This window comes from Quercus lobata, chromosome 1 (genome assembly GCF_001633185.2).
Source record: "Quercus lobata isolate SW786 chromosome 1, ValleyOak3.0 Primary Assembly, whole genome shotgun sequence".
Lineage (NCBI taxonomy): Eukaryota > Viridiplantae > Streptophyta > Magnoliopsida > Fagales > Fagaceae > Quercus > Quercus lobata.
In genome coordinates, this window is record NC_044904.1 from 37,071,893 (window position 1) to 37,099,632 (window position 27,740).

Genomic DNA, 27,740 nt, shown 5'->3' on the forward strand with positions numbered 1-27,740 from the left:
ATATCAGCGTTCCCGTTAGTTTGGTCTTCAGAGACTTAAATGTTTAGTGTTAATTGGTTTAGGAATTAAAAGTGATAAAAATACAATATAAAGACTAAAATGGACCCGATACTATTTATATATTTAAAAATTATTTTACAATTTTTAATATTTAGTCTTCGACAATAATTAGTATCAAAACAGAACTAGTATTGAGCATCATTTTCTCTATTATTTCGGAAGAGGAATCAAAGTTCAAACTCGTTACATATTACATATATTACACAGTCAGAGAGTGATAGTCTCGGGGGAGAGAGAGATGAGTGGAGCAGGGAAGAAGGTAACTGAGGAGGCATCGAAGAGCATAGATTGGGATGCGATGACTAAGCTTTCCGTCTCCGACGAGGCTCGCTAAGAGTTCTCCACTCTTCGCCGTGCCTTCGACGAGGTCAACAACACCCTCCGAACCAAGTTCGGTCAGGTACGGTACCTCCTCTCTCTCTCTCTCTCTCTCTCTCTCTCTCTCTCTCATCGATCTTCTTTTTTAGCTAATTACATTGACACCAAGTTCATTCATACTTCATTGCTTCAGGCTTTTGGTTGATTTGTGTTCTACATTTTAAGCTTAATTAATGATATGAAATTGATCCAAGTCAGCCGTTGAGATTGATTTCTTTGTTTTTGTTTATGTAAAAAACCAGAAACAATTTCTTCCAAGTTTTTTTAATTTTATAATTTTTATTTTATGAATGTTTTAGAATTTTAAACTATTTGGTTTGTTATTGTGTCTTACAAATCAGTGTGGGGGTGTTTGGATTGGGTCATTGCAATTCCATGGCTAAGTTCAGGTTTACATGGCATTGATCTTTGACGCTCATTTTGTTTATAGAACTTGCTAGAGCTTATGAATTTTATAAACTCATTTTCAAATTAAGAGACTTGGAATTGGTAATCTTTATTTATTTTTCTCCTTTTATACGTTGTTGTTTTGTCCCAATGAATACAAAAGCCTGCATTTTTATTTTATTTTTTGGAATCTTTGTTTATTCTTTTGTCTGTTTTGTATTTTTGAAATTCGCGTAATGAATTTGTATGAAAATCATGGTGACACTAACAATTAAGACATCATATGAAATTTCTGGGCCTTGTTTATATTTATCTATAATCTGATAATCCATTTTGTTAATTTTTTTTTTTTGAATGATGCTGGAACCTGACCCGATTGACTGAGATGGGTCTCACATAGTTGATATTTACAAGGAACATATGATAGTATGTATTATACATTACCTATGTGCCATTTATATTTATTCTTCATATAACGTTTTTCGTTATCATCTTGCATGAGATGGGTGAGTCTGTTTGAGCGAAAGTCTCCATACTTAGGTTCTTTTCTCTGTAGTAGGAAACTACTTCCAAGCTGTAGTCTTCTATAAGAATGAATGCATCCAATCCTTGTTTATTTTTCTTGCATCTTCCTAAAGCACAAGAAATTTCAGGTCATAGATCATAAAATAGTGAACCTTCTAGAACTTATCTGCATGCACTATGTCTATGTGTGACTGTAGGTAGCATATACAGCTATTCAAAAATTGAACTTTTTGTATGGTTGAATTCAGTATTGACTGTTTGGTTAGGTTTTCTTTAAAATTCAGCATATAGGTTTTCTTTAGCTCACCACTTCAATACTTAAATATATAAATAAAAAAAGAACCTGGGGATTAATGTATATCTTATGCCTCCTACCTATCAAGAAAAAGAAGTTATTGAGATGCCTCCTTCATAATTCCCTTAGGAAGTTGTGGATAAGTGAGTACAGATGGCCATAAATTGTCTATTCTATAGAGTGTATTGAAAATATTTTTTAACTCCCCCTTCCAAAAAGAAAATAACTACATCTAGATTAACGATAAAATTTTATCTGCAGAAGTGCAGAGTATACTTGTAAAAGAGAACAAGATTTTCTTTTTCAGAGATAATTCCATTCCTTATCTTCTGTGCTAGGTCTTTTTCTTTGGGGGGGTAGGGGGAGCCTGTGGTTATAGGAGTTAGCTTTTTTATTGAATTTCAGTTGTTTTTGTAAACATATCAATTGATAAAAGAAAGACATGCTGTATTCAAATCACTCATATTTTTCTTCCAGATTGTATGTACCTGCAGGATTATTTTGGAAAAACAGTGGAGTAATGCTAGAACAAAAAAATTCTATTGGAAACATTCCTTTAATAGTTTAGGTGCCAAATAATAGAACCCACTGTTGTGTTGATTTGAGGTGTTGATAAGGCTGACTTCATCTCTGTTCAGTGGGTGAATCTTGCACATATGGAAAAGCTTCATATCAAAATCTTTAAAGTTACATTTTGTTTTATTTTTGTGGGTGATTTCTCATGTATACATCCTATGTACTAGGAATGCACCCCTCTTTTTCACATTTTTTTAATTAAACTTTATTTAGTTACATAAAAAGAAAAGACCAAGATAATGGCAGTAGAGAAAAGGTTTTTGGGAATTCACCCAGCCTTGTCCAATAATTGCTTCATTGGAATCAAACAAGTATAATTAAATGGTTTATGGTGGTAGAATTGGTTGATCGATCTGCTTTCTGCACTTATTTATTTCCTTTAGTCTGTTAACTTTATATTAGCCTGATTTTGGCACTATATATGTTAATCTGCAGACATTCAGATCCCAAAGTATGTAGACACCATCACTCCTCATTACAAACACAAGTCTGATGCCTTGGTAATGGCTGCAATTATTTTTTATTTTTTTTATTGGTTCTCATTACTCTCCTATTCTCCTATTAAAGCTAAAGGATCCCTTTTTTCTTTTCTTTTTTCTCTTTCTCCGTGCTTTGTTTCGACAAATGTCTGGAACTGCTCATACTTGTTTTGATTTGCATAATTGAAAATGTAACATCCAAGAGGGCACGAAGAATATCCAAATGTCCATGGATATGATGGGAATGGGATGACTTCCGGTCATATCTTGCGAGAAACTGAAATCAAGAAAATCATTTCTATCGGGAATACCTGAATTGACAAATTCCTGTAAGAAAGGTTCTGATGTTGTTTATCTTCTGCTAGGAAACATGAAAAATCAACATCAACAGGGGTTAAAAAAGGTCCAAATGTCTTAGAATCTGATGAAATTGCTCCTGGTCATGTCTAACCAGGGTAAACTTTTTCATTAGGAGCTTCAGTGATTGCAGGAAATTCTTGATTTTAGTGTTCTTACTACATAGAAACTATCCAGCTACTGTAAACATGGCAGGGGGAAAAAATCTTATATTTTTGGGAACATATAACGAAGTTCAATATATTTTGAATTTTAGTTGGTCAAGCTGAAAGAAGCTGAAGAGAAATCTCTGAAGGAGTCTGAAAGATTAGAAAAGGAGGTTGCAGAAGTTAAAGAGATGAAGGTAAACATTGATTTTGTTTTTGTTTTTGTTTTTTTTTTTTTAAATCACCCATTTTCAAATGTCTCTCTCACCATTTTGGTTTGTATTGGTTTGTGTGCCAACTTAACAGAAAAAGATCAGTACCATGACTGCAAATTTAAGATGCATCCAGAGCTAAAGAAGAAGTTTGATGATGAATATCCGAAATGATCAATTATTGGTGTTACTGAAGTCATCTCTGCTTATAACTTTTCAGTTATTAAGCATCTATTGCATTTCAAGTTCTACGCCTTCATGCCCAATTTGTCATATTCCATTAGAATAAAATTAAGCAATTGTTCTTTTTGAATTTTGTAAGCTTGTTCTTGGGAAATTGTGAAAATTTTGATCAATATACTTGTGTGGAAAAGGATTATCTTCATTTCAAGTCTTGTTTATTTCGATCATTTAATTGTTTTTAATTTTATTCTCTTGATCTAATAGTGTAAGGATTGTCATGTCATTTAATCGTATACTTGTACCATAGATCTGGGTTCTGACTTCTTTAAAAGACAGATGACTGTTATGGAACGGGCCGTATGTATCAAACCAGTCTGAAGTCCAAAGTTAAATTCATTTATGAAATTCTGTTCTTAATTCCTTTTGTTTGCTTGACAATGAGATATATAATCCCAAAATACACAAAACAATAAAATAAAAAGGAAACTCCACCCAAACTCAACTTTGGGCCATTGGCCACCTCTTTGATCGGCTGCTATAATTCCAGCATAAAGACAAAAGGTAAACTACATATATCACAGATTCACAATATTGATTATTGACTTATTGAGACGTTTACGGCCGCAAGAGAATCTTCATGGGACCAAGGCTTCTCCTTCTCTCACTGAATATTTAAGAGAAAATAATTCAACAGAAGAAGTTCGTAGAGAATTAAAAGCTCTAGCTCTAGGTTAGACAAATGGAATAATAAAATGAATATTGGATAGAAGTTGATGATGATTAGAGAGAGGAAATCTTGACTCTGTCTCTCCCTCAGGCTGGGATAAAAACCATAGGATAGAAAACCAACTAATAATAAGCTCTACTAAGATGAGTTGGAGAAAATGGTTTGGTATGATTCTTCCAACTCTGATGTCTACCATCAATTATGTGATTGTTGAAGGAGAAGGACCACTCTCCTTCTCCTAATGCCAAAAGCTAAAAGAAGAGTCATGTGATGTGCTCCACACTGGGGCTTTCTTCGTGGTCCCCCTTTCTAATGCAAATTTATAAATTCTCTTTTCCCTTGCATTTAGATTTTGGACGGAGTTAGTGCTTTTCAGACTGCTGCATTGCATACCATCAACAATGGTGGTGTACAAGTAATGCATTGCATGGATCCCATGATACCAAAGTCCAAACCCGCTGTAATGTGTGTGGATTTCACGGACTTGAACAGGGTCTGCCTCAAGTATAGCTTTCTCTTGCCAAGAATCGACTAGCTAGTTGATTCAACACTGGGGCACAAACTCCTCACCTTCATGGACACTTTCTTAGGCCACAACCAAATCCAAATGTCAGAAGAAAACTTGGAGAAGACAGCTTTCATTACCAGTCAAGGACTCTGTTGTTACGGGGTCATTGATAGTGGTAAAAATATAATCATATATATATATATATATATATAAGTTAGGTATTACAAAATTTTATGTAAACAACTAAATTAAAAGACATCTTTTGTCAAACGTACAAACACTTTTAGCTAAAAATATTATTAAAAAAATACACATGATATTAATGGTTTAATGGTTTAGGTTTATTGATAAAACAAATTTTTTTTTTTAAATTATTACAATAGATGAAAATTACTCCAATTGGCTTACTTATTATACAAAAAATACCCCATTAAACACTATTGTTACCTTAGGACGCAAAATGTATCGAGCTAGCTTTTGCAGGTAACCAAATTGACTTTGAAAACTTAAGATATTTTTCTTTACTTTCTTAAAACCAACTTTTGAAAACAGAAAACAAAAACAGTTATCAAACATAACCACAACATCCAAAAGAGGAAGACCATTGGTCAGTTCTTTGCATTAAAGTTTGCCTCTTCTATGGAAACTATTACAAATGAAATATCTGTAGCCTAGCACTAGTTCTCGAAATGATCATCATATACCTTAATCATGTCTTGGCTAAGATTTAGAGTTTACTTTCTATAGTCTACCCATCCTCTTACTCTGGGCTGTTATGCTGCACCACCAAAACTGAAAACCTAAAACTTGAACTGGCTAGCATGTCTCCAAGTACCCCAAGCTCAGGGCATTCACTCCATTCCATAAGGCCTAATGTAACTGGAGAGTGTGGTTCATGGTATCTACCCACTATAACAAGATCAAAATTGTTCGCCATCTTCTGTATAACAAGAGTTGTATCTGCCCCATGTCTCACACTCTCCTCTTCATGCTTTATTTTTCGGTTGCCATTTCTACTAGCCCATAATTCATCCATTGCCTCCTTGTCTAGATTATTTTGATAACTGCTTGTGTTGTAACCCGACGCTATAAGCTGAACCACTGTTAGGCTGACATTAGGATGCCCAGCCATGCGAATGCTATACGCAAGTGCCTCTCGATCATCAGCACCCCCTATGAAAAGCATGGCAATCAAATATGATGAATTACCTGTCAAAATGCTCAAGTTGCCACCAATTTCGCCACAGTCAACAAGAACTCCAATGGAGCAAGGGGCCTTCTTAAGCACATTTTTGTTTACGATCCTAAGGAAAGGAATGTTTGCTTCGGCTGTTCCATCAATTGCCCATGTTTTGTGAAAGGGAACAATTATGATGCTTGTTTTTTGATCCATTGCAAGAGTACATATATCATCATGCATGCTTGCACATGGTGCAATTGCTTTGAAGTTTTGTATTTTAACACTCCCTTCGCTGTAATTCTCATAATGATCAAAGGCATTGCTAATTTGTCCAGAATAATCTAGATTAGAAGCTAATAAGTTGTTTTGCTTATCAAGTTTTACAAGGATAGATGTTGCCCGTCCTGTGATCTCCATAAGCTGAAGGACACATACAAGAATAGGGTTTTCTTTTGTGGGGTTGGACACTTCAATGAGGTTAGTAAATGAAGATACATTTTCTTCTGAATGGATGCAGACTAGCATTCGGAGACCAGAGTTTTGTGCTGAGTTTGTGATTGTCCTCCTTGTGTTAGCCATGTATCTTGTGGAAGGGTCATAAAGGTGACGGATAAAAATTGTGGCCAACCCTGTTGCCATTATCATGTTGAAAATTAAAAGCGTATATGTTTGGGTTGTTATGATCTGTCAATGAACAAACAAAACAGAAGGTTAATGCATCATTAACATTATCTTACAAAGTAAGAAAAACTTCATTCTTTACTTTTTTTTTGTCCTAAGATAATCGTAGGATTTGTAACTAAGTAAACAGAGCTTTAAGAAAAGTACTATAGTATTGTTTTTGGAAAGTATTGAATGTGAAGACTGAAGCAAGCATTTAAGTTAAATTAATATTGATCCTACAGATTATTCACACTTTGTTTTTTCTTGTGTTACCTGAGAGTCGCGCAACACACCATATGTAGTGATTTCCATAATACCTTTGCAACACATGATGAGAGTCAGTGTTAAAGATTCCTTGAAAGGGATCTTAAAGTAGATTGATGGCAAAATGGTGCCAATGAACTTGCCGAAGTAACCAGCAAAAATGATGAGCTCTGTTTTTGCTGCAGACATGTTTACTATGGAAGAGATCTGCATCTTGAGCCCACTGGTAGCGTAGAAGATTGGAAGTAGCAACCCAGTACAAATAACCTCAAGCTTTTGTGTTATGATTGCACCTAATGTTGTCCCATTTGGCAAAGCCACACCAAACACAAAAGCTCCAAAGCGAGCATGTTCACCAATATACTCTGCAAAAAATCCATTCACCATAACTAGACAAAGGATGGCTATAAATTGATTTTCCTCAATGGGTCTATTTTTTGGCGTGAAACTGACAATCCATATCACTAGTGGTCGCATTAGGAAGAGTACGGAGCAGTAATAACCGACCACAATTGCTATTAATGATAAAGGTTCGGTTGGGGAGTATTTCAGGGCTGTACCAATATTTCTCACAATAAATGCGAGAAACCAAGCACATGCATCACTTACAAAGGAAATGGAGGAAGCAAATCGGCCAATTTCTGAATTAAGAATGTTGATTTCATAAAGGAGGTTGGTGATGTCAACGAAAGGAGTCAAAGCATTTGTAGTAATTAAGACTAAAAGTACAACTGCATGCTCTAAGGGGTTAGCACGTTCTACAATCTTGTATGTTGCCACTCCAAATACCAAGGGAATAATAATCCCCGTTAGAGCGATTATCACGGCTTTTCTTCCAATGCTCTTTATTAAGCTTGTATCAATCTGTAAGCCTAATATAAAGAGGTGTAACATGACGCCAAACTCTGCAAATGTTAAAAATACATATCTGGCTCCTGGAGGAAATAAGTTTGCTGCATACACCTTGCATTGAGCTAGTAATGAGGGGCCCATTATTATGCTGGCCTGGGAAAGCAGATTTTTTTAAGTATTAGCATGTATACTGTAAGAAACTTGATTTTAATCCAGCTATATGGATTTTGGAATGTGGACAATAAGTTGGAAGGACCAAATGCTATAAAATCAATTTTAAAAAATTCCACTAGTAGGAAAATGATGACAGCAATGATGAATGTTTAATTATTTAACAATAATTCTAATACTCCTCTTATGTATGTGTCTAAATTCCCCCTTAATAAGTGGGGCCCAACACATAGGATTTTTAATATTTTAAATGAAAGGTAGAATTGAGATATGTATCGAATTCAGGATCTTCTACTCTGATACCATGATAAATTACCAATTGTTCCAAAACATAAAATATGGACAAAGTTTTGGTTCAAGCAAATTTGAAACTATCTTTTCTAACTCATTGTGTGATAAATTATAGACTACCTTTGTGTATTATTTAAACAAATCAAATGTCTTATTGAAAATATCGTGCGACTAAAATTACACGTGAATGGATTTTTCAACTGTCACGTAGATTTGAGTAAGATAACTCCAAACATAGCTAAGCCAAACATTTTCTATTAGAAAATTGTGAATTTTTTTTTTTCCCCAAAAAAAGAAGAAGGTAGGGGTAGCTACAACAACTGCCAAATTAAAACATAGGAAAGGACTTGATATGGACATAAGTTATGTAAAGAAAAAGACTTACAACAATTTGTATGATGATCTTGGGTTGGCGAAGAGGTCTCAATAAAATGAAAGCAAAACCAGAGAGAATAAAAAACACAACGATCTCAGCCAATAGAATCGAAGTGTTGTTGTCCAAAGGATGATCTCTGTGCCAGAAACCCTTGGAGTTATTTATGTGGGTGTATTGACACACCATTATTTCCCCTAAGGTCGTCCCTATCGCCCTTGTCACCCCTACTGAATTGTTCATGGCAAGCTGAAACAGTCTTAATTTGTTAATTGTAAAAATTCAAGAAGGATAATGATTAGCTTACACGACAAGACAACAACAAGATCAAAAACTTATTGAATGATGGAGAAAGAACAGAAGGTAAGCCTTTAAAAATAGTAGAAATCGGATATATAGACGAGAAATTTGGAAGTGTGAATGGAGATTTGCAAGTTTCAAGGTTTTTCTAACTAACCAAGTTCCAAGAGGGTTTCAAAGGACCACTAGTCAAAACTTAAATGTTGTTCTTTGAAGTTGGCCTTCGAAAAGGACAAAGTTGTTAAGGTTGTTTATTTATAAGATCACTGTAAGGAAAGCGATGTTGAGATTGTTTAGGGCATGTTTGTTAATGTTGTTTGAACAACAGTTTTCATTGTTTAAGCAGCACAATACGTATTTTCACAATACTTTTTCACCCACACGTATTTCCACAACACTTAAACAACATTACTAGAAATCTCTTACTAAACTGACCCTTATTTCTTAAGAATATTGTTTGTTACCATATACACATAGGCATCTCCACTTTGAAGGCAAGGGGGTCAAACTAACATGACTTGGAAAAAAAGATGTATCTATAATTTTTTTTATATATTGGACAAAACTTAGGTACAATACCTTAGGTGCTATTCCTTAGATTCCCTTCTTAAGATTCAACAATGTGGCTATTTGACTAAAATATACACTTCCATCCCATGAGAAAAAATCCACATGGCAGAATCTTAAGAGGGGAACCGAAAGAAGGATAATGATTAGCTTACACGACAAGACAACAACAACATCAAAAACTTATTGAATGATGGAGAAAGAACAGAAGGTAAGCCTTTAAAAATAGTAGAAATCAGATATATAGATGAGAAAAGTGGAAGTGTGAATGGACATTTGCAAGTTTCAAGGTTTTTCTAACTGACCAAGTTCCAAGAGGGTTTCAAAGGACCAACTAGTCAAAACTTAAATGTTGTTCGTTAAAGTTGGCATTTGAAAAGGACAAGGTTGTTGAGGTTGTTTATTTATAAGATCACTGTAAGGATAGCGATGTTGAGATTGTTTAGGGAATGTTTGTTAATGTTGTTTAAACAGCACAATACATATTTTCACAATACTTTTTCACTCACACGTATTTCCACAATACTTAAACAATATTACTAGAAATCTCTTACTAAACGGACCCTTATTTCTTAAAAATACTGTTTGTTACCATATACACACAAGCATCTCCACTTTGAAGGCAAGGGGTTCAAACAAACATGACTTGGAAAAAAAGATGTATCTATAATCTATATTTATATATAGGACAAAATTTAGGTATAGTACCTTAGGTGCTATTCCTTAGGTTCCCCTCTTGAGATTCAGCAATGTGGCTACTTAACTAAAATATACACTTCTATCCCATGAGAAAAAATTCACCTGGCAGAATTTTAAGAGGGGAACCAAAAGAACAACACCTAATTATTATACCTAAGTGTTGCCCTTATATATATATATATATATATATATATATATATAAGTTGAAGTCTGTCATTTTTTTTAAATCACATCATCAATCACGTCACTATTTTTTCCCCATTTTTTTTAACTATATATATATATATATATATAGTGCAGCTTTACACATTTTCTAACTCATTATATTCAATTTACCATTAATTCTGCCATCTTCCAATTCTAACTCTTCTTTTCCCCTGCCAAAAGCCTTGTAGTTGAATTGACACCTCCCTATGTATAAAGTGTTTTTTAGGAAGGAAAAGGTTCGAGTTGCAGGATTAGCAGCATATTATAATTATCTCTGAAAAAATAAATAAATAAATAAATAACTCTTCCTTTCCCCTTCAAACCTTTCATGTGCCACCACTGCAGTTAACTACATTATTTTTAACAATATAAATTTCCAATTGCTCTTTGTCCACCCCCACAAAAGTTCCCAAAGTAGCATTAGATTTGGAAAGTATGCGTTCATTCCCTTCTTATTTTTGCTTTTTCCCCAACTTTGGGTTTTCTATTGGAATTTTGATAGTTTGTGGCTAGTATGGTTTTTTGTGAGTTGTTCACAATGTGATCACTTTAGGCTATGGGTGACTAGGATTTAGTTTGCTGGTTATGAGAAGGATTTTTGAGGATTAGAAATCTCTACAATAACTTCATATTGTGGGTTGTTCACAATTTCTATAATAACTTCATATGGGTGGCTAGTATGGTTTTTTGTGGGTTGTTCACAATTTTTATTTTATATTTGTGTTTTACCCAATCAATTTGTTCACTTCATATTCATGTTGGATGTGGGACCTTTCTCAATTTCTATTTGGTTCCAAAAGTCATAAATACTATATTTAGCACATTGTTTCTTATTATATGCAAAACATAACAATTTGATCTTGATGCCCAATAGAAAATAATAAATATGCCACAAAAGGTTGATGAGTTTGTGAGTCACAAGGAAATAGAGAATCTTAACTTAATTAGGGGTTTGATTTTTACTTGATTCTGGCAATGCTAAATGTGGAATTTGATTCTTGCAGGGTTTAGGAACATTGATCTTGATACAAGGAAGTTTGACAATGAAGATTTCTTAAGTGGCTAGAGACATTTCTAACTTTAAGAGAAAGACTGTTTTTTCATCCTTTTCCTTCACAACAAGCTCTTGGACCATGTGTTGAGCTAGGGCAATTTGGACCAAATGGAAAAAATTGATCATTTGAGGTGGGACATGTTGATTCTAATGATGGCATTAGGAAAGCTTAGAGAGCAATAATTTCCAACACAAATGCTTTATTTCTTACATTCAGCAGGTTCATAATTAAGTTGTTCCCTCATTTGGTAGCTTCAATTGAAGCCAGAGCATTGTAGCTCAACCGACTCCTGTTGTTTCTAATAGAGACATTCATGATTTAAACTTCAAATCCCCATTTCCCCATTATAACAATAGAATTATCAACCAAAAAAAAAAAAAAAAAAGAATCATAGAATGTCCTCTTTCTTGCTTATTACTTAATTCTTAAGGTTGATTTTCAATCATGATCAATTTGCTCTCAAACCCCTATTATTATAATGTTGATATGTTAGAATAAATGAGCACTTGTACATGCCATAAGTCATGATTGTTGGTTTGAATTTTGGGGGTTAGTTGCTTGCATATGCGTCACATATATTTTGGCAAAGAGACAAAAATAGGTTTTTTTTACGTTTGTCGACAATTGTGACTAAGATAATCTATACTATCTATAACAGGATTCCCCCTTTAATCTAGACTTCTCTCAATATCAAAAATACCTCATCTAATAAAATAAAATCATAGGATTCCCCATAAAATTCTCTTTCTTCAATTAGACTTTTATGTGGTTCAAATATACCCCTACAATGTTTAAGTAAGGACAAAACATGGGAACAAATAAGTAAAACTCAATACACCACTTTCAAATACAAGTTAAAAAAAAAAAAAAAAAAAAAAGAATCGTTCACCTCACAATCCATTTGAATTAATGTCTATGTTTTATTTGAATTCAAATACTATGTCATTGCCACATCTATATCACTTTTATCATTATTGCAAAGAGATGAAAACTCACTAACCCCTCTTTTTTAGTTAAAATGGAGTTCCTTCAAATTAAGGATAACAAAGTCATTTTACAAGTGTTGATACCCGTTTTTGACAAATAGCCCAATAGTGAAGGAAGATAAAGGAGGAAAAGAGTGAAAGAAACCTGATAGAAGCAAAAGGGTCATGGGAGCCCAAGAAAAGAGGTAAACGCCTAATGTGCTAACGTGGCAGGGAATAACAGTCAGCAGGCTCGTGGGCGCAACGAGAGGTAAAATAAAGTAAATGGGCTATGAAAGTCCAAGAAAAGAGGTAAACACCCAATGGGCCAACGTGGCAGGAAATAAAAGCCAGCAAGCCCATGGACACAACGAGAGGTAAAAGTAAAGTAAATGGGCTATGAAAGTCCAATAAAAAAGGTAAACGCCCAATGGGCCAACATGGTAGGAAATAACAGTCAGCAAACTCATGGGCCCAAAGGAGGGAGAAGCAAAAAATCAATGGGCCAACAAGCCCATGACCAAAACAAGAAGAGAGAAGGAGACTAGTGGGACGAAGGAAATAAGAAAGAAGAACAAAAGCCCAACGAATTGGTTTGGCAAGAACTTATGCCAAACAAGCAAACAAGCCTATGAGGGAATGAGAAGAAATAAGGCAAACCCAGAAGCGCATGCACCTTTTTGTGGAAGATAAGCACGAGTAGAAGAGACACACAGCAGAACGAGACATGGCAGAAATGGCATGGGAATGAAAGAAAACAAACGTAAAGGATAGTGGAACGAGCACACAAGGGCAGGAGCACCACCCACTTGTACCCAGCCAATATAGGAGAGGTGGGCACGCGGTCAAGGGATTTAGAGGGTGTAGTTTGGTATTAGGGGAAAAAGTCTATTTTGGGTTTCCAACCATAACTTCATTTGGGAAAAATGCCTTGTTGGGATGGCATTTTGCCCAAAAGAGGTAGTAGATGATTGGGACCACCCAATGCATGCCATAAAGGTAGGTAGTAAGAGACCCAAACCCTTATCCACTACGGCAAGAGGGGAAAGGCGGGAGGAAGATCAAAAAAAGAGAGATTTTATCATGGCATAGGTGGTGGAAGAAAGAGAATGCACTAGATTCACCCAGTGGTGGTAATGGTCGGGCAACCAATGGGTTGATGGGCAATCCTGAAGGGATGCCCATAACAAATCAAAAATAGTTGATGAAACCCTGGGAGGTAAAACGGAGAAATCCCATGGAATTATCCCCCTATAAAGAGGGGCAGTAGCCATAGATGGAAGAGAGGCGGGACAATAGTAAAAGACTAGGAAAGAAAAGACTAAGGAAAAGAAAGAGATGGTTTTGGATCTGCTCTCACTCACTTTGATTTGGGTTTGTTTAGATCTTGTTGTCTTATTCAGATATTTTATTCAAATCCGGGTTGTGAGCTGTGTGTTGATGATGCTATTGGTGGGTCTAAGGTTGATTTGGAAGTTTTTAGCTCAGGATTGTTGTGGATTTGAGTTAAGGCTTTGCTGGTTGCTGGGAAATTGATTAAGGAATTTGTTTGATTGAAATTATATTTATTTGGTTGAAAATCTATGTTATGAGAAATATTGTATTAGGAAAATAATTTTTGGTTGAATGTATAATTGATTTTTGTGGAAATATTTGTGTACAAATTTTGAAATATTCTGGGTTTCAATTCTTTTGTTCTTGTGATTGAATATTCTGGGTTTGTTGTTCTTGTGTATTCATGATCAAGATGAACACAAATCTCAATTAATGTGTTTTTTGGTTTTTAATTTTGTTCTTCTCTTTTTTATATGGTTAAAATTGATAATTTTTTTTTTTTTTTAAATTTAGAAACTTATGCGGAGCTGGCGTGGTATTTTTTAAAAATCAAATAAATTTTTTTTATAATTATTTTATTAGCCATGTCAGCATTTACTATGCAAATAGTGCACTTCGTCTATCATGTATGAATTTTCTGTTAGTGTGTTAATGGCATGGACCAAAATGGACGTGATATTTCGTTTTCAAGGACTGAGGTAGGTGTAAATAAAAGTTAGGGACCAAAATGAGAATAGGCCCAAAATGTATGGACCAAAAGTGCATTTTTGGCTTGAATTAAAAATAAATAAAAAATTGTCCCCCCTCCCCCGACAGCGCCCTTTGTTATGCATATTTCTGCCCTTGGTAATAATGTCTATTTCCTGCATATATGTAATTTGAACATCACCTTTGCCATTATCTATCAATCTCTATATATATTATCTCTACTAATAATTATTATTATTAGTAGAGATGATGATAATAATAATAATAATAATGTGTGAAAAAGAGTGACAGTTTTTAGTTTTTACATCACAAAGTGAGCAAATCTAGTTGAGTCATGTTGTACTTAGATCGAATTGGGAGCTAATCTGGTTTCCTGCTTGGATTAATTAAAAAATTAAAGAGAATCCTTGGTAAATCCTATATATTTTTATTATAAAAATGTTTAGATAATTACTAATCTCTAAGAGGCTCTTTTTTTTTTTTCTAAAGGTTAATAATTTATATTTATCATTGTACAGTACACTAGCCAAGGCAAACAAGAGTGCTAACTTGGCTGAATCTAGACCTTACACGTGGACAAGTAGTGAGGAAAGGAAAGGGGATTTTGGCAAAGGGAAGAGTGTCCATGGCTCATGCCACAGGCATGATCACCCTTGGAGGGAGTGAAATGCGTGCCTTGGCATGGACACCCAGCACCAGCGTAAAAGGGAGATAGCAACCCCCTTTGGTCGAAGGTATTAGAACACCTCTCATTGGTTGAAACTCAGTTGGGGCACTACTGAGAACACGTGTATCACTTCTAGCCCCCTTGGATTCCCTTTCCTTGTCTAATGCTTGTCCCTCACGGACTCACGATGTAGCAAAGCTGTCCTTCATCCCACTATCCTGACATTAGCAGATTTTCTCTCTCCTCCAGCCATGGCATAGTACAATAGCTATCTTAGGGTTTGAATGGGGGAAGGGCTTAACACATGTTTTTGTGTACCTAACAACATTCCTCGTACTATAAAAGAAATATATTGCTGAGCAATTAGGGCAAGAGACAGAAGAGATAGAAAGAGAGGCAGAAATCTGGGTAGAAAAGTGAGGAAAAGAGAGGCTTTTGGGGAAGAACATCACCTTATGTAGTACCTTAAACTTTCACATAATAGAGAGTTTTAAAGAGTGAAGGATATTCCATCCTTCACTCACCGTGGTTTTTCACCCCTTCCTCAGGGTTTTCCACATATGTTACATGCCTTCTTTACTTTCTTTGCTCTGTATTTTACTTTCCTTAGATGTTAAAGTGTTAAAGTTTTCATTTTTATTGTTCATGAGCTTTTACACTTAAATACAATGTTAGATTTCTACTTCGCCTTCTTTGCACATTTGACAATCTAACTTGCACATACATTTTTGGCGACTTCACTAGAGAGAATCTCAGGTTATTCTCTCTTTTTGTTTTTCAATGCCTCTGAGAAAGAAGAACGCAGCTGATTAGACAGGTTCAGGTGAAGAAGAACAAGTCGAAGCAAGCGTGGATCATGTCTCCATGCACACTGAAGGTACAGAGTCTTTTGAATAGGTCTGGCAGCCCAGAAACCGAGAGCTTGTTGTGGCCATAGAGGACCCTCAACGTTCCCAAGCCACCATGTGGGTAGAAGTTCAGTCTTTGTGTCAAAAGTCATCTACTCCTCAGACCCCACAAGGAGGCCAACCACCTCAGGGAGAGACTGAAAGGTCGAATCTGATTCCACCTCCAATTCCAGAGCGGAGAGCACCACAACAGCCCAATGAGCCTCAAGCATCTCCCTATTTGACTAGGGCTTGAGGCCAGAAAGGCGGAGAGCCTGTGGTTATTGGAGTTAGCTTTTTTTTTATTATTGAATTTCAGGTGTTTTTGTAAACATAACAGATCCCAAAGTATGTAGACACCATCACTCTTCATTACAAACCCAAGTCTGATGCCTTGGTAAGGGCCGCAATTATTTCTTTTTTTCTTTATTGGTTCTCATTACTCCTCCTATTCTCCTATTAAAGCTAAAGGATCCCCCTCTTCTTTTTTCTTTTTTCTTTTTTCTTTTTTTTCGTGCTTTGTTTCCACAAATGTCTGGAACTGCTCATACTTATTTTGATTTGCATAATGGAAAATGTAACATCCAAGGGCACGAAGAATATCCAAATGTTCATGGATATGATGGGATGACTTCCGGTCATATCTTGTGAGAAACTGAAATCAAGAAAATCTCTTCTATCGGGAATACCTGAATTGACAAATTCTTGTAAGAAAGGTTCTGATGTTGTTTATCTTCTGCTAGGAAACATGAAAAATCAACATCAACAGGGGTTAAAAAAGGTCCAAATGTCTTTGAATCTGATGAAATTGCTCCTAGTCATGTCTAACCAGGGTAAACTTTTTCATTAGGAGCTTCAGCGATTGCAGGAAATTCTTGATTTTAGTGTTCTTACTACATAGAAACTATCCAGCTACTGTAAACATGGCAGGGGAAAAAATCTTATATTTTTGGGAACATCTAATGAAGTTCAATATATTTTGAATTTTAGTTGGTGGAGCTGAAAGAAGCTGAAGAGAAATCTCTGAAGGAGTCTGAAAGATTAGAAAAGGAGGTTGCAGGAGGTTGCAGAATTTAAAGAGATGAAGGTAAACATTGATTTCTTTATTAAAAAAAAAAAAAAAAAATCACCCATTTTCCATGTCTCTCTCACTATTTTGGTTTGTATTGGTTTGTGTGCCAACTTAACAGAAAAAGATCAGTACCATGACTGCAAATTTGAGAAGCATCCAGAGCTAAAGAAGAAGTTTGATGATGAATATCTGAAATGATTATTGGTGTTACTGAAGTCATCTCTGCTTATCACTTTTCAGTTATTAAGCATCTATTGCATTTCAGTTTCTACGCCTTCATCCCCAATTTGTCATATTCCATTAGAATAAAATTAAGCATTTGTTCTTTTTGAATTTTGTAAGCTTGTTCTTGGGAAATTGCGAAAATTTTGATCAATATACTTGTGTGGAAAAGGATTATCTTCATTTCAAGTCTTGTTTATTTCGATCATTTTATTGCTTTTTATTTTATTCTCTTGATCTAATAATGTAAGGATTGTCATGTCATTTAATCGTATACTTGTACCATAGATCTGGGTTCTGACTTCTTAAAAAGACAGAAGACTGTTATGGAATGGGCCATATGTATCAAACCAGTCTGAAGTCCAAAGTTAAATTCATTTATGAAATTCTGTTCTTAATTCCTTTTGTTTGCATGACAATGAGATATATAATCCCAAAATACACAAAACAATAAAATAAAAAGGAAACTCCACCCAAACTCAACTTTGGGCCATTGGCCACCTCTTTGAGATCGGCTGCTATAATTCCAGCATGTAAACTACATATATCACAGATTCACAATATTGATTATTGACTTATTGAGACGTTTATGGCGGCAAGAGAATCTTCATGGGACCATGACTTCTCCTTCTCTCACTGAATATTTAAGAGAAAATAATTCAACAGAAGAAGTTCGTAGAGAATTAAAAGCTCTAGCTCTAGGTTAGACAAATGGAATAATAAAAGGAATATTGGATAGAAGTTGATGATGGTTAGAGAGAGGAACTCTTGACGCTGTCTCTCCCTCAGGCTGGGATAAAAACCATAGGATAGAAAACCAACTAATAATAAGCTCTACTAAGATGAGTTGGAGAAAATGGTTTGGTATGATTCTTCCAACTCTGATGTCTACCATCAATTATGTGATTGTTGAAGGAGAAGGACCACTCTCCTTCTCCTAATGCCAAAAGCTAAAAGAAGAGTCATGTGATGTGCTCCACACTCGGGCTTCTTCGTGGTCCCCCTTTCTAATGCAAATTTATAAATTCTCTTTTCCCTTGCATTTAGATTTTGGACGGTGTTAGTGCTTTTCAGACTGCTGCATTGCATACCATCAACAATGGTGGCGTACAAGTAATGCATTGCATGGATCCCATGATGCCAAAGTCCAAACCCGCTGATGCACCACTATTTGCTATGTGGACTCAGCTCATAATGTGTGTAGATTTCACAGACCTAAATAAAGCCTGCCTCAAACATAGCTTTCTCCTGCGAAGAATCAACCAGCTAGTTGATTCAACACCGGGGCACAAACTCCACACCTTCATGGACGCTTTTGTATGCTACAACCAAATCCAAATGTCAGAAGAATACCCGGGGCGGACAGCTTTCATCACCAGTCAAGGACTTTAATGTTACAGGGTCATTAATAGTGGTTAAAATACATTCATATATATATATATATATATATAAAAGTTAGGTATTACAAAATTTTAAAAGACAGTGCTTTTGTCAAACGTACAAACACTTTTTGCTAAAAATATTTATAAAAAAAAAAAAAATACACATGATATTGATGGTTTACTGGTTTAGGTTTATTGATAAAACAAGTTTTTTTTTTTTTTTTTAAATTTATTACAATAGATGAAAATTACTCCAATTGACATATTATACAAAAAATGCCCCCTTAAACACTGTTGTTACCTTAGAACGCAAAATGTATTGAGCTAGCTTTTGCAGGTAACCAAATTGACTTTGAAAACTTATGGATTTTTTCTTTTCTTTCTTAAAACCAACTTTTGAAAACAGAAAACAAAAACAATTATCAAACATAACCACAGCATCCAAAAGAGGAAGACCAATGGATAGTTCTTTGCATTAAAGTTTGCCTCTTCTATGGAAACTATTACAAATGAAATATTCTGCAACCTAGCACTAGTTCTCGAAATGATCATCATATACCTTAATCATGTCTTGGCTAAGATTCAGAGTTTACTTTTTGTAGTCTACCCACCCTCTTACTCTGGGTTGTTATGTTGCACCACCAAAACTGAAAACCTAAAACTTGAACTAGCTAGCATGTCCCCAAGTACTCCAAGCTCAGGGCATTCGCTCCATTCTATAAGGCCTAATGTAACTGGAGAGTGTGGTTCATGGTATCTACCCACTATAACGAGATCAAAATTGTTCGCCATCTTCTGTATAACAAGAGTTGTATCTGCCCCATGTCTCACACTCTCCTCTTCATGCTTTATTTTTTGGTTGCCATTTATACTAGCCCATAATTCATCCATTGCCTCCTTGTCTGGATTATTTTGATAACTGCTTGTGTTGTAACCCGACGCTATAAGCTGAACCACTGTTAGGCTGACATTGGGATGCCCAGCCATGTGAATGCTATATGCAAGTGCCTCTCGATCATCAGCACCCCCTATGAAAAGCATGGCAATCAAATATGATGAATTGCCTGTCAAAATGCTCAAGTTGCCACCAATTTTGCCTCGATCAACAAGAACACCAATGGAGCAAGGGGCCTTCTTAAGCACATTTTTGTTTACGGTCCTAAGGAAAGGAATGTTTGCTTCGGCTGTTCCATCAATTGCCCATGTTTTGTGAAAGGGAACAATTATGATGCTTGTTTTCTGATCCACTGCAAGAGTACATATATCATCATGCATGCTTGCACATGGTGCAATTGCTTTGAAGTTTTGTATTTTAACACTCCCTTCGCTGTAATTCTCATAATGATCAAAGGCATTGCTAATTTGTCCAGAATAATCTAGATTAGAAGCTAATAAGTTGTTTTGCTTATCAAGTTTTACAAGGATAGATGTTGCCCGTCCTGTGATCTCCACCAGCTGAAGGACACATACAAAAATAGGGTTTTCTTTTGTGGGGTTGGACACTTCAATGAGGTTAGTAAATGAAGATACATTTTCATCTGAATGGATACAGACTAGCATTCGGAGACCAGAGTTTTGTGTTGAGTTTGTGATTGTCCTCCTTGTGTTAACCATGTATCTTGTGGAAGGGTCATAAAGGTGACGGATAAAAATTGTGGCCAACCCTGTTGCCATTATCATGTTGAAAATTAAAAGCGTATATGTTTGGATTGCTATGATCTGTCAATGAACAAACAAAACAGAAGGTCAATGCACCATTAACATTATCTTACAAAGCAAGCAAAACTTCATTCTTTACTCTCTTTTTTTTTGTCCTAAGATAATCGTAGGATTTGTAACTAAGTAAACAGAGCTTTAAGAAAAGTACTATAGTATTGTTTTTGGAAAGTATTGAATGTGAAGACTGAAGCAAGCATTTAAGTTAAATTGATATTGATCCTATAGATTCTTCACACTTAGTTGTTTCTTGTGTTACCTGAGTATCGTACAACGCACCATATACAGCGATTTCCATAATGCCTTTGCAACACATGATGAGAGTCAATGTTAAAGATTCCTTGAAGGGGATCTTAAAGTAGATTGATGGCAAAATGGTGCCAATGAACTTGCCAAAGTAACCAGCAAAAATGATGAGCTCTATTTTTGCTGTAGTCATGTTTACTATGGAAGAGATCTGCACCTTGAGCCCACTGATAGCGCAGAAGATTGGAAGTAGCAACCCAGTACAAATAACCTCAAGCTTTTGTGTTATGATTGCGCCTAATGTTGTCCCATTTGGCAAAGCCAAACCAAGCACAAAAGCACCAAAGCGAGCATGTTCGCCAATATACTCTGCAAAAATTGCATTCACCAAAACTATACAGAGGATGGCTATAAATTGATTTTCCTCAATGGGTCTATTTTTTGGCGTGAAACTGACAATCCATATCACTAGTGGTCGCATTAGGAAGAGTATGGAGCAGTAATAACTGACCACAATTGCTATTAATGATAAAGGTTCGGTTGGGGAGTATTTCAAGGCTGCACCAGTATTTCTCACAATAAATGCGAGAAACCAACCACATGCATCACTTACGAAGGAAATGGAGGCAGAAAATCGGCCAATTTCTGAATTAAGAATGTTCATTTCATAGAGGAGGCTGGTGATGTCAATGAAAGGAGTCAAAGCATTTGTAGTAATTAAGGCTAAAAGTATAACTGCATGCTCTAAAGGGTTAGCACGTTGTACAATCTTGTATACTACCGTTCCAAATACCAAGGGAATAATATTCCCCGTTAAAGCGATTACCACGGCTTTTCTTCCAATGCTCTTTACTAAGCTTGTATCAATTTGTAATCCTAATATAAAGAGATGAAACATGACGCCAAACTCTGCAAATGTTACAAGTACATATCTGGCTCCTGGAGGAAATAATGTTGCCTCATACACCTTGCTTTGATTTAGTAATGAGGGACCCATTATTATGCCAGCCTGGGAAAGCAGATTTTTTTAAGTATCAGCATGTATACTATAAGAAACTTGATTTTAATCCAGCTTTATGCATTTTGATTGTGGACAATAAGTTGGAAGGACCAAATGCTACAAAATCAATTTTAAAAAATTCCACTAGTAGGAAAATGATGACAGCAATGATAAATGTTTAATTATTTAACAATAATTCTAATACTCCTCTTATGTGAGTCTAAATTCCCCTTTAATAGGTGGGGCCCAACAAATAGAATTTTTAATATTTTAAATGAGAGATAGAATTGAGACATATATCAAATTCAAAATCTCTTACTCTGATACCATGATAAATTACCCATTGTTCTAAGACATAAAATATGGACAAAGTTTTGGTTCAAACAAATTTGAAACTATCTTTTCTAACTCATTGTGTGATAAATTATAAACTACCTTTGTGTGTTATTTAAACAAATCACATGACTTATTGAAAATATCATGCGACTAAAATTACACGTGAATGGTTTTTTCAATTGTCATGTAGATTTGAGTAAGATAACTCCAAACATAGCTGAGCCAAACATTTTCTATTAGAAAATTTTGAATTTTTTTTTCCAAAAAAAAAAAGAAGGTAGAGGTAGCTACAGGAGCTACCAAATTAAAACATGGGAAAGGACTTGATATGGACATGAGTTATGTAAAGAAATAGACTTACAACAATTTGTATGATGATCTTGGGTTGGCGAAGAGGTCTCAGCAAAATGAAAGCAAAACCAAAGATGATAAAAACCACGATGATCTCGGCCAGTAGAATCGCAGTGTTGTTGTCCAAAGGATGATCCCCCTGCCAGAGACTCCGAGAGTTATTTATGTGGGTGTATTGACACACCATTACTACCCCTAGGGTAGTCCCTTTCACCCTTGTCACCCCTTCGGAATTGTTCATGGCAAGCTAAAACAGTTTTAATTTGTTAATTGTAAAAATTCAAGAAGGATAATGATTAGCTTACACGACAAGACAACAACAAGATCAAAAACTTATTGAATGATGGAAAAAGAACAGAAGGTAAGCCTTAAAAAAGAGTAGAAATCGAATATATAGACGAGAAATTTGGAAGTGTGAATGGACATATGCAAGTTTCAAGGTTTTTCTAACTGACTAAGTTCCAAGAGGGTTTCAAAGGACCAACTAGTCAAAACTTAAACGTTGTTCGTTGAAGTTGGCCTTTGAAAAGTACAAGGTTGTTGAGGTTGTTTATTTATAAGATCACTATAAGGAAAGCGATGTTGAGATTATTTTGGGCATGTTTGTTAATGTTGTTTGAATAACAGTTTTTGTTATTTAAATAGCACAAGATTCTGCCATGTTTGAACACTATTTGTTACCATATACACACAGGCAGCTCCACTTTGAAGGCAAGGGGGTCAAACTAACCTAACTTGGAAAAAAAGAAGTATATATAATCTATATTTATATATAGGGCAAAACTTAGGTACAATACTTTGGTGCTATTCCTTAGGTTCTCCTCTTAAGATTCAATCATATCGCTACTTAACTAAAATATTCACTTCCATTCCATGAGAAAAAATTCACATGGTAGAATCTTAAGAGGGGAACCTAAAGAACAGTAACTAATTATTGTACCTAAGTCTTTGCCCTTACATATATCTAAAAGTTGAAGTTTGTCATTTTTTTTTAAAATCACATCATCGATCTCGTCATTATTTTTTCCCCATTTTTTTAACTATATTAATATATATATATATATATATATATATATATATATACACACACACATATATAGTGCAGCTTTACACATTTTCTAACTCATTATATTCAATTTACCATTAATTCCGCCATCTTCCAATTCTAACTCTTCTTTTCCCCTACCAAAGGCGTTGTAGTTGAATTGACACCTTCCCATACACAAAGTGCTTAAAGGTTTAGAGGGAAAAAGGTTCAAGCTATGGGGTTAGCAGCATGTTGTAATTATCTCTCAAAAAAAAAAAAAAAAAAAAAAAAAAACTCTTCCTTTCCCCTTCAAACCTTTCATGTGCCACCATTGTAGTTAACTACATTATTTTTTTTTAACGGTATAAATTTCCAATTGCTCTTTGTCCACCTCCACAAAAGTTGCCAAATTAGCATTAGATTTGGAAAGCCCCTCTGAGATGTGTTCATTCCCTTCTTATTTTTTCTTTTTCCCTAACTTCGGGTTTTCTATTGGAATTTTGATAGTTTGTGGCTAGTATGGGTTTTTGTGGGTTGTTCACAATGTGATCACTTTGGGCTATGGGTGGCTAGGATTTAGTTTGCCGGTTATGAAAAGGGCTTTTGAGGATTAGAAATCTCTACAATAACTTCATATTCATGTCGTACAATTTTTATTTTATAGTTGTGTTTTACCCAATCAATTTATTCACTTCATATTCATGTTGGATGTGGGACCTTTCTCAATTTCTATTTGGTTTCAAAAGTCATAAATACTATATTTAGCACATTGTTTCTTATTATATGCAAAACATAACAATTTGATCTTGATGCCCAATAGAAAATAATAAATATGCCACAAAAGGTTGATGAGTTTGTGTGTCACATGGAAGTAGAGAATCTCAACTTATTTAGGGGTTTGATTTTTACTTGATTTTGGCAATGCTAAATGTGGAATTTGATTCTTGCGGGGTTTAGGAACATTGATCTTGATACATGGTAGTTTGACAATGAAGATTTCTTAAGTGGCTAGAGACATTTCTAACTTTAAGATAAAGACTGTTTTTTCATCCTTTTTCTTCATAACAAGCTCTTGGTCCATGTGTTGAGCTTGGGCAGTTTGGACCAAATGGAAAAAATTGATCATTTGAGGTGTGACATGTTGATTTTAATGATGGCATTAGGAAAGCTTAGAGAGCAGTAATTTCCAACACAAATGCTTTATTTCTTACATTCAGTAGGTTCATAATTAAGTTGTTCTCTCATTTGGTAGCTCCAATTGAAGCTAGAGCATTGTAGCTCAACCGACTCCTGTTGTTTCTAATAGAGACATTCATGATTTATACTTCAAGTCCCCATTTCCCCATTATAACAGTAGAATTATCAACCAAAAAAAAAAAAAAAAGTAGAATCATAGAATGTCCTCTTCCTCACTTATCACTTAATTCTTAAGGCTGATTTTCAATCATGATCAATTTGCTCTCAAACCCCTATTATTATAATGTTAATATGTTAGAATAAATGAGCACTTGTACATGCCATAAGTCATGCTTGTTGTTTTGAATTTTGGGGGTTAGTTGCTTGCATGTGCGTCACATTTATTTTGGCAAAGCGATAAAAATGGGTTTTTTTTACCTTTGTCGATAATTGTGACTAAGATAATCTATACTATCTATAACAGGATTCCTCCTTTAATCTGGACTTCTCTCAATATCAAACATACCTCATCTAATAACCAATGATTTTTCCTAGTTTTTAGGAATAAGGTTAATAACATCATAGGATTCCCCATAAAATTCTCTTTCTTCAATTAGACTTTTATGTGGTTCAAAAATACCTTTAAGTAAGGACAAAACATGGGAACAAAAAAGTAAAATAAAACTCACTACACCACTTTCAAATACACGTTACAAAAAAAAAAAAAACCGTTCACCTCACAGTCCATTTGAATTAATGTCTTTGTTTTATTTGAATTCAAATACTAGGTCATTGCCACATCTATATCACTTTTATCATTATTGCTTAGAGATGAAAACTCACTAAGCCCTCTTTTTTAGTTAAAATGGAGTTCCTTCAAATTAAGGATAACAAAGTCATTTTACAAGTGTTATACCCATTTTTTACAAATAGCCCAATAGTGAAGGAAGATGAAGGAGGAAAAGAGTGAAAGAAACCTGATGGAAGCAAAAGGTCCATTGGAGCCCAAGAAAAGAGGTAAACACCTAATGGGCTAACGTGGCAAGGAGTAATAGTCAGTAGGCTCATAGGCGCAATGCAAGGTAAAATAAAGTAAATGGGCTATGAAAGTCCAATAAAAAAGGTAAAAGCCCAATGGGCTAACATGGTAGGAAATAACAGCCAGCAAGCCCATGGGCACAAAAGAGGTAAAAGTAAAGTAAATGGGCTATGAAGGCCCAAAGGAAGAAGTAAAAAACCAATGGGCTGACAAGCCCATAACCACAGCAAGAAGAGAGAAGGAGACTAGTGGGACGAAGGAAATAAGAAAGAATAACAAAAACCCAACGAATTGGTTTGGCAAGAACTTATGCCAAACAAGCAAACAAGCCCACGAGGGAATGAGAAGAAATAAGGCAAACCTAGAAGCCCATGCACCTTTTCGTGGAAGATAAACACAAGTAGAAGAGACACAACAGAAGGATACATGGCAGAAACAACATAGGAATGAAAGAAAACAAACCTAGAGGATAGTGGAACGAGCACACAAGGGTCGGAGCACCACCCACTTGTACTTAGCCAATAAAGGAGAGGTGGGCATGCAGTCAAGGGATTCAAAGGGTGTGGTCTGGTATTAGGGGGAAAAATTCTATTTTAGGTTTCCAACCTTAACTTCTTTTGGGAAAAATGCCTTGTTGCGATGGCATTTTGCCCAAAAGAGGTAGTAGACGGCTGGGACCACCCGATGCATACCATAGAGGTAGGTAGTGAGACACCTAAACCCTTATCCACTGAAGCAAGAAGGGAAAGGTAGGAGGAAGATCAAACAAAAAAAGATTTTATCATGGCATGGGTAGTGGAAGAAAGAGAATGCACTAAATTCACCCAATGGTGATAACGGTCGGGCAACCAACGGGTTGATGGGCAGTCCTGAAGGGATGCCCATAACAAACCAAAAATAGTTGGTGAAGCCCTAGGGGGTAAAAGGGAGAAATCCCATTTAATTAGCCCACTATAAAGAGGGGCAATAGCCATAGATGGAAGAGAGGCGAGACAATAGTAAAAAGACTAGGAAAGAAAAGACTAAGGAAAAGAAAGAGATGGTTTTGGATTTGCTCTCGTTCACTTTGATCTAGGTTTGTTTAGATCTTGTTTTCTTATTTAGATATTTTATTCAGATCTTGGTTGTGAGTTGTGTGTTGATGATGCTATTGGTGGGTCTAAGGTTGATTTGGAAGTTTTTAGCTCAAGATTGTTGTGGATTTGATGTTAAGGTTTTGCTGGTTGCTAGGAAATTGATAAAGGAATTTGTTTGATTGAAATTCTATTTATTTGGTTGAGAATCTATGTTATGAGAAATATTGTATTAGGAAAATAATTTTTGGTTGAATGTATAATTGATTTTCGTGGAAAAATTTGTGTACAAATTTGTGTATAATTGATTTTTCTCTTTCTCTGTGCTTTGTTTCGACAAATTTCTGGAACTGCTCATACTTGTTTTGATTTGCATAATTGAAAATGTAACATCCAAGAGGGCATGAAGAATATCCAAATGTCCATGGATATAATGGGATGACTTCCAGTGATATCTTGTGAGAAACTGAAATCAAGAAAATCTTTTCTATCGGGAATACCTGAATTGACAATTCTTGTAAGAAAGGTTCTGATGTTGTTTATCTTCTACTGGGAAACATGAAAAATCAACATCAACAGGGGTTAAAAAAGGTCCAAATGTGTTAGAATTTGATGAAATTGCTCCTGGTCATGTCTAACCAAGGTATACTTTTTCATTAGGAGCTTCAATGATTGCAGGAAATTCTTGATTTTAGTGTTCTTACTACATAGAAACTATGCAGCTACTGTAAACATGGCGAGGGAAAAAAATCTTATATTTTTGGGAAAATCTATTGAAGTTCAATATATTTTGAATTGTAGTTGGTGGAGCTCAAAGAAGCTGAGGAGAAATCTCTAAAGGAGTCTGAAAGATTAGAAAAGGAGGTTGCAGAAGTTAAAGAAATGAAGGTAAACATTGATTTAGTTTTTTTTTTAAATCACCCATTTTCCATGTCTCTCTCACAATTTTGGTTTGTATTGGTTTGTGTGCTAACTTAACAAAAAAAGATCAGTACCATGACTGCAAATGAGTACTTTGAGAAGCATCTAGAGCTAAAGAAGAAGTTTGATGATGAGATCCGAAATGATTATTGGTGTTTCTGA

The 27,740-nt window shown here is 35.3% G+C and overlaps 1 long non-coding RNA gene and 1 pseudogene across 1 annotated transcript; both read left to right on the top strand.

Moving 5' to 3' along the window:
• The first annotated feature begins 198 nt into the window (after positions 1–198).
• Positions 199–27,740, top strand: LOC115989124 (annotated as a pseudogene).
• LOC115989133 lies at positions 15,176–17,494 on the top strand. The gene is made up of 2 exons (XR_004091815.1): positions 15,176–17,104; positions 17,208–17,494. It is a non-coding gene; the product is annotated as an uncharacterized LOC115989133 (long non-coding RNA).